Source organism: Panicum hallii, chromosome 2, assembly GCF_002211085.1.
Source record: "Panicum hallii strain FIL2 chromosome 2, PHallii_v3.1, whole genome shotgun sequence".
Classification (NCBI taxonomy): Eukaryota; Viridiplantae; Streptophyta; class Magnoliopsida; order Poales; family Poaceae; genus Panicum; species Panicum hallii.
The window spans coordinates 6,405,442-6,419,158 of NC_038043.1; the positions used below are offsets into that span (position 1 = coordinate 6,405,442).

Here is a 13,717-nt window from a genome sequence, read left to right on the forward strand (position 1 = left end):
TTTCCTTATGAAGTTTTTTGTGGTGAGTCCTTGCTGCTGTTTTGCTCTTTTTTACCTTTTTCTGATGATGAGAATTACTATGTAGCATATATAAATTGAAGAAAAAAAGTAATGTAGTAGGGGCGGAGCTAAGGAGGTATGGCACACACCCTATGATCAAATGAGGACACCATCATTGCCACATTTGAGTTCAAATTATCAAATGAGGACACCATCATGATGTGTAGTATGATAACACTCTCTATACTCCATTCAAACACCGAGCGACAAAAAACACACCGAAGTTGGATCTAGAGGCAACTATCTTCTATTTTTTTTGCGTTAGGCACAGCTAAGATGATATAGTATTATTCTTTTCTTCTTTATGGGGAACGATATATCATATTTTACCTCTCCCTCACACCGGAATTTTTTCTTCCCATCTATTACCCTAATTCTCTAACTCTCGTTAGATCCCGTGAGCTTTTAGTGTTCGGTTATGCGGAAGGAGAGTTACCTGTGTCCAATGGACCAGAAGAAGCTCCAAGATGACAACGTAGCCGGTCGTGGTGGCGGTTGAGGCGATGCTCCCCTGCCACCATTCCAGCCGAAGTCGGCCCCACAATTCTCAGCATCAAATCCATCTCTACTGCTAGTCAAGCGGGTTGGAGATACACGACTCCATCGGCGCTCCCCAACACCATCGTTACTGCTGGAGCCATCCCCTCAGTTTCTAGCACCCTATCCGGTGACGGCATAGAGCAAGCTAGGGACACACGTCTCTATCAACGTTCCTTGCCCCAACTACCATCTGCACCACCACGCCCACGATGATGCCTGCACTACCAGCACCACCTCTTCCCCCTCTCTTCGCCATCTGCCCTGGCTTCCATGCTGAGCACTATTTTCGCTCCTCGACCAAATCATCCTAGAATCAAGCAATGGTATGGTGCGGCATGGCACATTGCGTGGTGGGGGTTGAACTGTGTAAGGTGTGGTCGCAATAACCAGCGACAGCCGACGGCGGCATGCAAAGGAGCCACCAGAGCTCGGAGGGGTGGTGGTGGCAGCGGCAAGAGACGTCACGCGTCAAGTAAGAAAAGGAGGAGAAAGAGGCGGGCAGACGGGCCTTGCGGACTCCATGGACATCACCGGTGAGGCGAAGGGATGGAACTGCGGCGTGCGTGGATGGATGAGATGGAGGCAGAAGGAGAGGTGGGCAGAATATAAGGAGGAGAAAGGCTCAATTCAAACCGTTGGTCTCGTATCCGAAGGTCTAGAATTCAAGTGCGGAGGGGTGGGGTAGGAAAGTATTCTAGGGCACAACTGACGGCCTTTTTTCTTTCCTATCTCATCTTTATACCGGAGATACTCATCTATGGCAAGGGAAAAATTACATAAGTCCTAAAATGAATGGAGAAATTCACAAGTTTTCTTTATACATAAGAGCATTTCTAGCTGCGCCTTAATAAACATCTTCAAATAAGATCTTATTTGATGTTCCAATAGCGCATTTATAGGATACTGGGATATATATTTCGGTGTTAGCTAATAATCTCATCCCAATATATCTGATATATTGGGAGCGCACGAACTCTTGTTTTATTTGTAGGAAATTTAGGTGAATTGTTATAGAGACAAATCAATAATTATTAGAGAAAGTAAGAGATGTTGAAAATTATTGGAGCATGTCTCTTTTACTAATAATCATAGTATTGAGGTCCTCACTCCATGTACCATCTCCGGTCGAGGGACCGCAGCGGTCGCTGTTGGTGTGTGGCACGAGGGATCCCGTGCCAACCGCAGTCGTCGCATCCCCCACCAGGCTGCCCCTGCCCGGCCGTTTTTTATCTTTTACGTTTCCGGGCGTTTGCCCGTTTCCTTGTCTGCCTGTCCCTTGCCTGTCTTCTGTCGTGTATTGCCTGTCTGCCTGTCCCGGCTGTAGCTGGGCTGCGCCGCAGCCGTCGATCGGAGCGCGCGCTCGCAGTCGCAGCAGGTGCATCGCACGAGGACGCACGCCCGGCGGGAGAGCCCGCCGTCCGTCAAAAAGTCGGAGCGCGACGACCCCACGTCACGCCTGCGGCAGCAGCAGCGAGCCTCCGAATCAAGCGGCCAGCGGGCAGAGCAGCCCCCACCCCGCACGTGGCGACACAAAAATTATAAAAAATTGAGCCCGGGCAACCACCCTACCGAGCCGCTGAGCGTCCGCCGCGTGTCCCCGCGGTAGGTCCGGTTGCTGGGGTCGCCGGTCGCGTCGGCAAGACCGGCCGCTCGGAGCCAAGAGGAGAGGAGAGGGTGGTTTGGGGGGCACGCAGTCACGCGCGCGCGCCGCGCCAGCTTGCTCGATCGTCTCGAATGGCGAGCACGCGCTGCACCCTCCTGCGCAGTGCTGCGCTGGTGTACAGCCGGCGGCGAGTCATCACCGTCCGTGTTGTTCTGGAAGGAGAGGGCCCGACACGTCCGCGGGTATGCGGGACCACCTCCGCTGTTGTAGTACCAGCTCAGAAATCCCAATCCCAATCCCAAACACGTGGTGGTATCTCGTAAGCTTGCGTCCCACGGAACCCAACACGTGCGCGTCGACCGCTCATATGCGGGAGTACGCCGATGGCCGGTCTGGCTGCTGGCTGTCTCGCGAGCGCCCGCCGCGTGTCCGGATTCGCATGGCACGGCAGGCCAGGTAGGCCCACCCCACCCCTGCCGTCGCACGTACTAGTACACCCGTTCGCCCGCCCGGCTGGCGACGTGGCGGGCGCCCTTTCGTCCCGCCATAGGACCAGGCCATCGCTTCTCGTCGATCGCTTTGCCACGCGGGATCGCGGCAGGACGAGCGCGAGATGCCGTTCCCACTGCTTTTTTGCCTCCTGCTGCCGGCCGGCGCGGCGCGACCACGTGACGTGGACGCGCGCGATGCGCCCACTGGTACACAAACGGGTTTCAGAGTGGGTTCGTTTCCTAAGTCTAAATTTGAGAGGATCATATTAAAGAAAATCTTATCATTTAGAAGTATTAAATAAAGTCTAATTATAAAACTAATTGTAGAACCTCAGGTCTAATTCGCGAGACGAATCTAATGAGATATATTAGTCCATGATTAGCGGATGATTACTGTAGCACCACTGTGGCAAATTATGGATTAATTAGGCTTATTAAATTTGTCTCGCGAATTAGCACCCATCTGTGCAAAAAGTTTTATAAACAGATTTTATTTAATACTTCTAGATGACAAGATTCTCTTTGATGTGACGGGGTCTAAACTTTAGAGGGGAGGAAATGAGTCCGGTTATAAAGCTCTTTAGTTCCGCGTCCCCGATTGAGAGGACGACCAAAATCTAGATCCGTACACGGCCAACTACTCGTCCCACGGTGTTACAGTTCTTTTACTGCTATGCTATTGCAGAGGGACACTATTTCACTTGCTTGTCCTTGCGAAGGGACGGGACATACTGTCATCACGACACGGCGGACGCGCCTCCATCACAACGGAGTGACGGGACGTAGCGCCAGGGATGAAGCACGACTATCATACCATACTCATCATCGCTCCCCGACTGACAGTTGGTGGCTCCGACTAGCGGAGCTGACGACCCCAACCAGCGAAGAAAGGAACACTAGATGGTTTTTGGCAAAAACAACCCTCAGCCAAAAGCCTTGCATATCTAGGAGTCGGCTAAGTATATACCACTAGTCGGGTAAGCCTTACTGAGTATTAGTATACTCAGCCTTGCTTGTGGCTTTATTTTCAGGTGAGACCTTTGAAAATATGGTTGCTAGTTTGACTTGGCCATGTACTTTTCCTTCTGGTTGGTCGGTGGAATGGGATATGTCCCCGGCCAACGATGATAATGTTGAATGATGTCATGTACGGGCTGTTGTTTTACCATTTTAAGTGCATGTTAGCCCGCATTGCCTCTATGGTGATGGTTAGCGCACTTAAGCCGGATTAATTCGCGCGGTTCTACCACAAGGGGCGTGCGGCGTGTGGTGCAGGGGCACGCGGGGCCGAGCAGAAGGGGGCGTAGGGCTGCAGGGCGTTGCATCAGCAGGGGCGCAAGGGGCGGCGGTACTCCTAGTGCCTCGGCGAGCAGCAGGGGGCGGGGCAGGCCTGGGTGCACGGGCTCCTGGTGGCGGCGCTGCATGGGAAAAAAGAGGGGCGGCAGCAGGGGGGTGAGGGGCGTCGGGCACTTGCATTTTATAGGTGCAGCAGCCCTAGTGTGACCGTGGCACGCACGCCACGGTTCCAGGCGACGGTATCGACGGTGCCCTCGCCAAACTAGGCTGCGAGCTGCTGGCCAGGTTGGGTTTGGCCGAAACGAGTTCGTTCGTGGGCTGAAGTAGGTTCGGTCATGGGCCGAACAATAAAAACAGGTTGACGGAAAAGGAGAGAGACGCGGGCTGGAGAGCAGGATAGGCCGGACGAGTGGTGCTGGGCCAATCATGAGAGCGGATGGAAAGAGAAAGAAGGGAGAGAAGGGTCAATCGGGCTGTACCTTTTTGTATGGCGCGGATAGCCATGTTTGCATGACGCACATGTCGACGACAAAAGCAAGAGCTATCCGGTCTCAAACGAAGTCCAAAATGGAAAGAAAAGCTAGCTCAGCCTGCAGGTGGGGTACGGTGAGGCCGAGCATGCGTGACTAGAGCAGACTTGACCAACTGAGTCATGGTGCGCGCACACATAGGAAAGCGGAGATTGGCATGGCATGGCTGTCGTGTGGAGGAAGGAAGAGAGGGGAGGGGGAATGGTGGCGGCCGAAGTAGGTCGGATCAAGTTTTGGATTGGGGTAGGTTTGGCTCATTAGCGAAGATGGCCCGTTTAAGAGCATGAAAGAGAGAGAGTGAGAGGGGTCTGCAGCTACGGTGTCAGAAAACACCGAAGACGTGCCACGGGACCTCGTTTCGAGCACGATTTGGTCAGGGACGAAGGTTAGAGAACGGAGAACTTGATGGAGCATCTACGGTTGTCGGACAGGATAGAGAAAAAGGACGGATAACGAAGAAACGGCTCGGTTCAACTATGACGAGAAATTAGAAATTACAGAACGAGCAAAAAGAAAGGGAAGCAGGCAAGGAAGCTTCCTTACAGGAAAAATCATTTGAACAACTTCAAATCTCAATGAAAAGCCTCGGTCCATTTTTGTTGACCAAAAGCGATGGACGAGGAGGTGGTTTGCTAGCTTTGACGAGTAATTAAACTCTGGGACAGAAAGAAAAAGGGAAAACGAGGAGGTTCGCGTAGGGTTCCTCAAAGAGAAGCTTCTGGTCTATTTTCTCGATGGAAACGCAACACACGACGAGAGTGTGGCGGTGGCCGAGCTCAAGCTTGCACATGGCATGATTCTAGAGGTTAGGGTGGATTAGGTCAAACATAGATAGAATGAAATCCGGGAAGAAAAGAGATAGGATTTCATTTATTCGGAATATATTTTCAGACTTCAAATAAATCTAGAAAATTCTATATAAATCTTTTGAACTACGAAAAATATATCCAGAAGAATTCCAAAAATTTCGAAGAAAACTTGGGAGATAATTTGGGATACGAGGAATCCAAATAAAATACTTGGAATTTGAGAAAAGAATTTTAGAACTTTCCAATAAATGGATTTAGCTCTACGGAAAAAAGAGAATAATTATCAGAAAAATCTAGAAAATTCTCGAAAAACCCTAAAGATGGATGAACATATTCTAAATGACATTCGCATCCTAAAATTAAATATTTTAGGGTGTGACAATGACAGGGCTGAATTTTTAACTTATTGAAATTTCAATAATTTTTAGATGCTGGAAATAAAAAAAGGAAATTAGATTCAACTTTTTTTACCTACTGGAACGTTGCAACCATACTTTTCATTTCGAAATTCACACTGTTTTCCAATCAGATGGCGATAATTATTATTGTTCTCTTGTCTATTTCATTAAGCCTTTCCATTTTCCTGAGGTCCTGGTGGTAGCTGGAAAAGGACATAGATACTATAGGTTAGAACTTCGTTCAAATTCCCAAGGACTGACCCTCATCCATGTTGGATGGATCAAGGTACAAGTCCAAACGAAGTTCTATGTTCCTACGCAAAAAAAAAATTGTTGGTGGTTAACAATCCTTCTCACATTATCACAAGTACATATGTATATATGACATGCTTTCCTCAAAGCTGTTGTCCTCTGTTCCTCAAAGCTGCTTTCCTGAACTTGCAATGCCATCCTTCTCACGTCGTCACATGTACCTTACAATGAGCTCAAGTTGTTGATTTTGATAAATGTGACTACGTACTAGTACGAAATATGGAGAAGTGGAAGGTTTGGTGCAGAAGGCTTTCATTTGGGCTGCTTGTATCATTTGTTAGTTTTTACACTCGAGCACCTGCTCTGTTACGGATCTTCGCCTTGGTGAGCAGATAGGTAGCAGCAGTGTCTCTCTGTACTGGTTGGTCTAGTTCAAGAAAGAAAAGGAAACCGAGGACGCGGAGCCACACTAATAATTGTTCTTGACAGTCTCTCACAGTGTCCTGTCATGAGAACTTATTTGAGTTAGGTAGGCAGTAAAGATGGCAACGGGTAAACTATCCGCGGATATTACCTCTGGATATCCATACCCGCGATCTAAAAACTATATCCGAACCCATACCCATTACCCGCAACGGATAGCAAAATGTATCCTTATCCGTTACCCGCGGGTAACGGATATCCGCGGATATATCCATTTGTCCAATAACAAGACTTCAGAATTATTCAAAGGATAAATTAGCATACAGATTTTTTGCATAAAAAGATACATAAATGTCCAGCAGAATCAAATCTGAATTGTTCAAAGAATAAAATTACAAACACAAAAATACACTTGACAATAAATATCTCATCCAGAATCAGCACCCAACACACAAGATTCTTCTTTGATGTCTTTTTCGTTATCTTCAAGGCAAGACCAAAAACTGTTGAATCTTCCATTATCAACAGATTCAGCACCTAAAATGAAGTTACATTGACATTATTATCTACATACTTCAAATATAACATATTAGCAAAGCAATAAAAAGTTTGTTTACCTTGAAGAGTCTGACGAAGCCAACTTTAGCTACACATTAAAGCTTCAAAAATTTTAGGAGTAAGACGACTGCGATGATCACTTAAAAGCCTGCCACTTGTACTAAAAGCATATTCAAATGCAACAGTGGTGATTAGAATAGCTAAAATGTCTCTAGCAATCAGCCTCAAAGTTGGATAATGAGTTCCCTCTAGCTTCCACCAACCAAGGATGTCAAAGTTGTCATTGTCATAATTAGGAAGAGTTTCTTCTTCCAAATATCGCTCCAGCTCATTCTTACTTCTAATAAAGGTATTAGTCTTCTTATTTGCAGCAAGTGACTTAAAAATGGACAACACTGCAGCTGCACTAACAGTAGAAGATCCACTAGAAGAGGAAGTTACAAACTCTGGTTCTTTCACTTGGTAATGCTTCATCAATTCAGTTAGCAATTCATGGGCATCTGAGACATGTTGTTCAGCTACTTCTTCACCAAACAAAGCAATATAACAAGCATGCACTAACAAACTTACGAAATCCATGGTGATAATGGATACTCATGTAATATAATCATAAAATAAAGTGCTCTTCTAGCTACATCTTGATTGAATACATAATTTTCTACGGCCACTTGCCCCTTCTCTGATGTAGCAAACCTCAAATTAGTTTGTATTTTTACTCCTTTCTTATTTTGATTATAAACACAAGACTTCAAATGTGCATGTAAATGTGATGTACCAATTTTTTGTGATGCCCGAAAGTTTCTTCTTGCAATGTTTGCATTTAGCCTTCGATACTCCATCAACTTCTACGGGTTCAAAATCACTCCACACATTAGATCTGAGCTTCCTCTTCGAGCCTGAAGAGGTAGGTACGTCCCCTTGCTCCTCTTGCTCCGATGAGGACTCCACATCCATGGTACGACGGTCGTCAACAAGGGCAAAAGGACTGGTGGCAGAGCCTTGTTGAGTGCTACCAGTAGGGGTATCCATCACAGCTGTATTAATTCAAGAAACTTTTAACAATCAAAACTTTTAACAATACAAAATAATCCATCACAAGTTCACAACCGCATATTCTCACCGTGGAGGGAGGTGGCAGATGGAGCAGGTCTTGGTCTTTTGGAAGAGGGGGGCGCCGGCAGGTCTTCGAGCAGGGGGCGCCGGCAGGTCTTGGACTCTTGGAGAGAGGGCGCCGGCATGTATGGAGCAGGGGGCGCCGTGTGCCTAGTGCACGCAGAGGGGAGCCATCGAGCCTGGTGCGAGCAGAGGGCGAGCAGGGATGCGCCGGCACCCGGCAGCATGCGAGCAGAGGGAGGGCGCCGGGAGCGTGCCGCATGCGAGCAGAGGGAGGGCGCCGGCAGCATGGGAGCAGAGGGGAGCCGCCGAGCCAGCAGAGGGCGAGCAGGTAGGGCGCTGGGACGCCGGCCGCGCTGGGCATTGGGCGCTGGAACGGGAGACGGGGAGAGCGACTGAGGTGGAGGGAGGGTGGGGCGCTGGCGGCTGGGTGGGGGTGGGGCGCTGGGTGTGGATGGGAGTGCCAGAAACCCTAGCGTTTATATATGATTTCTAAATGGACCCACATGTCAGATGTGGATTTCGGGTTTCGGATATGGATAGCAATTTTTGTTACCTGCTTCAAAAATATCCGTGGATATTATTTGTTATCCGTACCCGTACCCGTGGATATGAAATAGTAGCCAAACCCGTACCCAACGGCTTTTTTACCCGCGGTTTCGCGGATAATTCGTGTCCGTTGCCATCTTTAGTAGGTAGTCTAATTTGCCTAGTGTCCTCTTCAACCTCTCGCAATCAGCGCCAGTACAGCACGGGACAGTCGGCTATAAAAATCCCATCCCCAATAAGCCTGCACGGTCCCTCGTCGCAATGAGGCCACCGCTTGTCCTCGCTGTCCTCCTCGTCGCCGTCTCCACCGCTGTGACGGCATCTCCCCGTCCCCACCCGCTCGACCCGCTTTCCGCCACGGAGCTCGCTGCCGTCCGCGCAGCCGTGCTGTCGTCCGCGCTCGCTGCCGTCCGCGCCCGCTGCACTTCCACTACGTCGGCCTCGACGAGCCCGACAAGCAAGACGTCCTCTCGTACGCCCATGGCACCTCGACCACGACCCTTCCGCGCCGCGCGCTCGTCATCGCCCGAGCCGGCGGAGAGTCCCACGAGCTCCTCGTCGACGTCACCGACGCCTCCGTCGTTTCCCACGCCGTCCACCGCAGCCACGGCTTCCCGATGATCACGTCGGCGGAGGAGACCGCCGCGATGGCGCTGCCACCGAGGTACCCTCCGTTCGCGGAGTCCGTGCGGCGGCGCGGCCTGGATGTCAGCGACGTCGCCTGCGGGGTGCTCTCCAGGGGTTGGTTCGGCGGCGGCCAGCCGGCGTACGGCGGCGCCCGGGTAGCGAAGATGCAGTGCGTGGTGACCGGCGGCGGGGAGACGGCCAACTTCTACGCGCGGCCGCTGGAGGGCGTGACGCTGGGGGTGGACCTCGACCGGATGGCCGTCGTCGGGTACGAGGACAGGGTGCGCCCAGTGCCAGGGGTGGAGGGGACGGATTACCGGGCCGACAAGGCCGCGCCGCTGTTCACCGGCCCGGCGGCAGTGCCCGGCGTGGTCGTGCAGCCGGAGGGCAGAGGGTTCCACATAGATGGTCGCGTCGTGAGGTTAGTGTTCATCTGTCGATGCTGTTCTTGCAACTTGTGCAAATGTTGAGCTGTTCTTGCAAATTGTGCAAACGTCGAGGTGTTCATGACACTAGAAGTTCAAAAGTTTGTGCGCTAGACAGCATCAGTCGCTACCAATCTCCATGTTTATACATGTTTGACAACTTAACTACCTCCTTTTGTCAAGTCCCTTTTATCTACATGATAATAATTGGAGGGAACACATTTGTTTGCCAGGGGTGTATTTTTTATTCAATTGTGTACACGAGCATTTGTATCGGAACAAATTCATTTTACCTGTTCAAAAGCATGTGGATCAAGCACTGATTACCAAATTCAAACAACAAAAAAAGGTTAGGCTGAAATATTTTATTATTATATTGTTGTTCCAGCCAATACTTACAATTAATGAAGGCTAATAATAAAATTGATGTGTATCATTAATTTACATTAAAAAAACTTGTTAGCACAATATGTTGATTGGACATTTGTTTAGATAAGGAAAAAGTTACGGCCTCAATCATTCACAAGCGAATGTCTACAGCCACACAAATAAGAACGAAGGATGCAGACTGCTAGCGCACACTAACAAAGACACCAGAAGATCAGCCCTATGGTGATTTACACTAAGCATGAGCACTATGAATGTGGCCGCCTATGACATTTTGGAAATATTGGTCCAACAATTTTAAACTATGGAACCGCAACTCGCATTCTGAAGCTGCATCATTATAATGACAAGCACAACATTCTAAATTACAAATAAATACAAATATAGGAAGCCACATCTAGAAGAAAAGTTACTAAACACAACATTCTCCTAAGTTTACTGCAGTTAGTGACCATCTTGTACATCAGTCCTGGATTATACAAGACGACTAGACTACAACTACGACTAGTACTAGGCTCGACTAATCGGACCGATCGACGACTAATCGCAACTAATCATCTTATCGGTACTCTTACAACTAGACACGATTATACGATTTGAAAACTCAAACACATTCTAAAATTCTTAATGTCTTTTTCTAACATTCCGCCACACTCCGATCCTCTTTCTCGTGACTACTGCAGATGGGCGAACTGGGAGTTCCATGTGGGTTTCGACATGCGGGCTGGCATGGTCATCTCGCTCGCCTCGGTCCACGACGCTGATGCGGGCAGGCGGCGGCAGGTGCTCTACCGCGGCTTCGTCTTCGGGATCTTCGTGCCTTACATGGACCCCAGCAACGAGTGGTACTTCCAGACCTTCACCGACGCCGGCGACTTCGGCCTCGGCGTCTCGGCATCCCCGCTCCGGCGCGGCGCCGACTGCCCGGCCAACGCGGCCTACTTCGACTGCCGGCCACTACGCCGATGCCAGTGGCGAACCCGTCGAGGCTGAGGATGTGGTGTGCGTGTTCGAGCGCTACGCCGGCGACATCGCGTGGCGCCACACCGAGGCTACGCTGCAGGTCACGGAGGTGAGGCCGGACGTGACCTTGGTGGTGAGGATGGTGGTGACCGTCGGGAACTATGACTACATCCTGGACTGGGAGTTCAAAACCAGTGGCTCCATCAAGATTGTTGTAAGATTTCAAGAGAACATTTTTGCATCTGCTTCGATCCCTGGCCCATTGATCGATCAATGCATGCTTTGCCGCCGCAGGTGTCCCTCACCGGCCTCCTCAAGACGGAGGCGACGTCCTACACGCACGCCGACCAGATCAAGGTGGACGCGCACGGCACGCTGCTCGCTGAGAAAACCCTCGGCGTCTTCCACGACCACTTCGTCACGTACCACCTGGACCTCGACGTGGACGGCGCCACCAACTCCTTTGTCAAGAACACCATCGTCCCTAGGCGCAACTCCGGGGACACCGCCGCCGGTGGCGGCGCCGACACGACGAGGCGGAGCTACTGGACCGTGCGCCGCGAGGTGGCCGAGACGGAGGCGGAGGGTCAGGTGGACGTCAATGGCGGCGCACCCGCGGACCTGCTCTTCGTGAACCCGGGCAAGAGGGGCAGGATCGGGTACAAGGCCGGGTACCGGCTCATCCCTGCCGGCGCGACGGCAGCCTCGCTGCTGGCCGACGACGACTACCCGCAGCGCCGCGCCGCGTACACCAAGAAGCAGGTGTGGGTGACGCCGTACAACAAGTCGGAGAAGTGGGCGTCCGGGCTATACGCCGAGCAGAGCACCGGGGACGACAGCCTGGCCTCCTGGAGCAGGAGGAACAGGAGGATAAAGGAGGAGGACATCGTGCTGTGGTACACGCTGGGACTTCACCACGTCCCCTACCTGGAGGACTTCCCGGTGATGCCGACACTGAGCGGCGCCTTTGAGCTACGGCCATCCAACTTCTTCGAGAGGAATCCGCTGCTTCGAACCAAGCCGCCTAGTAATTATGACTACCCAAACTGCTCCTTTGGTGCCGCGTCGATGTGATCGATGCCGTTTGAGTCTCATTATATCGAACATCATGTAGTGTGGTAATGATTGACACTATAAATGTTGCAATTTCAGTTGAAAATCTTTCACTGCTGGTTTTGAGATGAACCGGCGGTGATGGTCGGTTTGCAAACGTCTTTTCTGTAGTATGTATGTACATGATATTCTGCTTACATAATAGACAAAGTCTTTGCAGGGTGGGTTTTCGTTTTCAACCAAAACGTGGAAATCAAATCGACCGACGACCATGTTCTTAGAGCGAGATCGAGATATGATTGTTCCGTCATTTCGTCTCTATGCAAACTGCACACGTCTAGCATACATGAAGTTTGGACTTGTATCTTACTATTGATTAAAGTAGGCAGAAACGGGCCACCGTCTTTAGGACATTGGCAGTACCCACAAGGAAACAGAGGACATCCGATCCGATTCTCCTCCTCCAAAGATCCATTTACCAGCGGTGCCGTTTAATTATACTCTTCACTAGTAAAGTCGTCGAGGATTTACGACGATTGGTTGGGCTGTTGTGCAATCCTAATGTGCAAAGATATATAAAGGCATCTCCTTGGTTTCACACGACGACATGAAGGACATGATACATAGTCACTGCTCTATTGACACAATGGCCTCAAATCCTCGGTTTGCTCCATGTTTATTTTGATTGTTGATAGTATGGGCGTGGGATGCATCAGGATGCTAGCTGGTGTCTTCTGGGACCGGCAGTTTTGTGTCAGGATTGGAGAGCGATACGCTGTGTTGTCGCATCCGTACGTGCTGATGGATGCTTCCTCATGGCAGAGGATCCACCTCTTAGAGGGCCTCCACCCTCAGATCGGCCGGCACAGCATGCTGTCGATCCATCTTATGAATGCGCGAGAAATGCAGCTGTCTCTAGCTGAATCAACATATCCAACACTCCTTGAGCAACTTTTGCCCCAAGTCCTGGCCTCTCGCACCACCGAGAATTCCTAGTCGTGGAATCGAGTCTCATTGCATGACAAATCGGGCCGGGCAAATATAACCGAGAACCGGGAACCTAACCGAAAGGACCAGGAACAGGAACCTAACGAACCGGAACTGAGGAATTTGGTTCTCTATTCGGTTCCTATTTCTCAGGAACCGAATTACTCGGTTAATTCGGTTCCTAAGCTCGGTTAATCAAGGAACCAAGCAGAAGAGCAAATCAGCCCATCAGCCCATCAGAGCATTAAGCCAAGCCAAGGCCCAGCCAAACCCTAGCTAACCCCCCCAACCCCCCCACCCCCAACCCACTCCCTCAGGCCGACGCCCGCCGTTGCCAAGCGCCCTCCAGCCCCATCCCCTGTCAGCGCCCGCCGGCGCCCAGCGCCTCCTGCCCCCACCTCCGGCCTGCGCCCGCCATCGCCGGAGCCCGCCAGCACCCACCGCCAAGCACCTGTCGTCGCTCCCCGACAGCACCTTCATTCCCACCCTGGCACGCGCAGCCGCTCCGAAGGTGAGCAATGGCGATGGGATGGCGTCCCCGCCTCCGTAGCTTGCGCGGGGACGACTCCGCGCGCGGATCCTGCGAGTGTGGGTTGCGGCAGCCACACCGGCAAGCGACAGCCAGCACGTGCGCTGGTGGCAGCCGAGGAGGC

At 50.9% G+C, this 13,717-nt stretch overlaps 1 long non-coding RNA gene and 1 pseudogene across 1 annotated transcript; one reads left to right on the forward strand and one right to left on the reverse strand.

The window, feature by feature from the left end:
- Window positions 1-6,701: 6,701 nt before the first annotated feature.
- LOC112882079 lies at window positions 6,702-8,509 on the reverse strand. The gene is made up of 3 exons (XR_003226592.1): window positions 8,081-8,509; window positions 7,020-7,994; window positions 6,702-6,939 (listed from the first exon to the last, which is right to left on the reverse strand). It is a non-coding gene; the product is annotated as an uncharacterized LOC112882079 (long non-coding RNA).
- Window positions 8,510-8,883: 374 nt separating this feature from the next.
- LOC112879657 lies at window positions 8,884-12,299 on the forward strand (annotated as a pseudogene).
- Window positions 12,300-13,717: the final 1,418 nt, after the last annotated feature.